Here is a 2,511-nt window from a genome sequence, read left to right on the forward strand (position 1 = left end):
CTGATGCTTCTGTATGCTCTAATGAGGTCATTAAACTCAAGTGTGACAGCAAGCATGCTGTTAGGACATGCTGAAATTATACTGGCCAGAGATGCTATTTCAGCTGTGGCTAATTAAGCTCCTATTACCAGTTATCATTAGTCCCCTACAGAATACATTGACTTACTGAGATGTGTGTTCCTCACACAAAATGGCTTCCAAACTCGGGTCTCAAAATTATTCTGGTTTGGACAAACACTCTGAACTTTGATGTTAAGCCTCCATGTTGAGTAAGGAACTAATAAAAACCTGAGTACCTTATTCTGACCTCACACTGACTCTGCTTTGTGGAGGAGTTTGGGGCAAGATAACTTCCAGCCTGTACTTTCCTATGATCTCACACCTTGAAATGCAGTTTTGCTCGTACAGGGAATATGTGGTGATATTGTGGCTGTCTGGCTGTGTCCACAGCAGTATATTGAGTGCAGTCACACTAGTACTCAAAGCAGTAGCTCTGCTTCCTTAGATGAAATTCAGCTGCTCTTGGTTGCATAACTACTTTGATGTTCCTGCCTTTCTCATGAGTAGGAGGTAAACTCTAAAGATGAGGTTTTTTTCTCCTTGCCTTAGAGGTCCTGAGGCATGGTTTGTCTGTGTGCTCTGTTTTGGTAGAGACTGAAGGTGGCTAAACCAAGTGAGATCCAGTTAAAGACACCAGATTTTGAACTGATAGCCCATGGAACAGGTGGGGAAGAAAAGTTTAAGCTCCCGATTCTATTTCCTTTTGCCTAGGGTAAGTTTAATAAATGACCTAAGAAGATCACAAACCCAGGACTGGAAAGGACTGAGTCTAGTCCCTTACTTTATGATTTAAGATGGTTTTTTTGTATAGGCCTATGTTATGTGTGTACAAATATTGCTTCAAAGCTTTACCAGCTGAGTCTTCCAATTTTCAGTTAAATTTTGTTCATAGACATTTTATATCTGTTTTTGCATGCTTATTTTTTAGCTTAAATAGTTTTAGCAATGCCTGTATTTATAGAGAGCAGTCAGGAAATTTGTGATACCACTTCCAGGTGTGGTTCAGCTGTACCTGAAAGTATCTTTGACTGTATTTCAAGGCCATAATTATTTGCCAAGTGGTTTAATATCCCAAAAGCAGTTTGAGCTTCATCACATCAGACTATTTAATACTTAAAACTGGAGAAATTGCAACTTTGACAGGTGCATGAAATATCCATTTACTGATAAGGTGTGCATCAGTAACTGCAAACTGGATGCAGATTGATCATCACAGGGTCATGGAGCACAGTGAGAGTTCATTCTCCACAGGAGCCATTTGTCAAGGGGAAGGCAAAGGAAGAGACATTTTGCTCTCTGAAGTCATTTTTGTAGGACAAACAGCTGAATGCCAGTTTTACTAAGACTGTTTTTTAGAACTGGTGACTGAAAACACAGCCCAAAGTTAAAAAAAAATCCACTTTTAAGAAGAGAAAAAATTTTAACGGCTGTAAATGCTGTGGAATTCAGGTTTGATTTGAGATCTGCTCTGTAGACACTTGTTTTTACCCTATAGCAGCACACTAACTATGCTACTGATTTTTAAGGATATGTTATGTGGATTTTTGGAAACATATACAAGATGGATCTGTGTGTACTCCACCCAGTCAGACATCACCACTGTGGGGCATCTGGCCTGTAGCTGTTTTATGTCCATCTCCAGCACTTTGTACTATTACATTTTTTTTTCTCCCTAATTCTCAGTCTCAAACAATCCTCTTCATATGATCTACATTTCCACTGGAGAGCACTTGTAAAGCCAAAACATTTCATGAAACTATTGATAAGACTGTTACTTACATAGACCCATGGGAAGTTCCTTTGTCAGGCATATATATATTCCTTTTTGCATCGTTTTATATTTTTCTTTGGGAGGTTCATTGTCTGTGTTACAATCCATTCAAATCTTCCATCTTATAATTTCTCATGTGATACTGAAGTGCTTCAACATCACCTGGGTTTATTTAATGAGGAATATGACCAAATACATTTCCTTTGCTGTGGGTTGTTGGTGATCTTCTGTAAGAACCAGTGAAGAAGCAGTGCCTGCTTTTTATTTTGACTGTTTGCAACATATATTTTGAATTATATGTGTAGAGAAGTTAATTTTTACACACAATTAACATGAATTTGTTTTCTAACTAAGCATACAGCACACAAGGAATTGCAAAATAATTAAATGTACAACTTTTAGATATCAAAAGACATAACCTTCTACGATCATAGAAGGGATAAATATGGGGGGAAAAAAGTGTGATGTAGAAACAAGCAGACCACAGGGAAAGGAATGTGTCGACCTAATTTGCCAGGCATTTGTTTATTTATTCATTTAGCAAGGTTCAGAGAGGGGTTTTAAAAAAAAAGAAACACTTGTGTGTTGCAAGAGGTTTAGGGGAAGTGACTGCTGAAATCAGAGTATAAATGTTTTGCCAAGGTCAGTTCATGGACCAGTTAAGTAAAAAAGCAGTGGAA

The sequence above is a fragment of the Vidua macroura genome, chromosome 9 (assembly GCF_024509145.1).
Source record: "Vidua macroura isolate BioBank_ID:100142 chromosome 9, ASM2450914v1, whole genome shotgun sequence".
Taxonomy (NCBI): domain Eukaryota; kingdom Metazoa; phylum Chordata; class Aves; order Passeriformes; family Viduidae; genus Vidua; species Vidua macroura.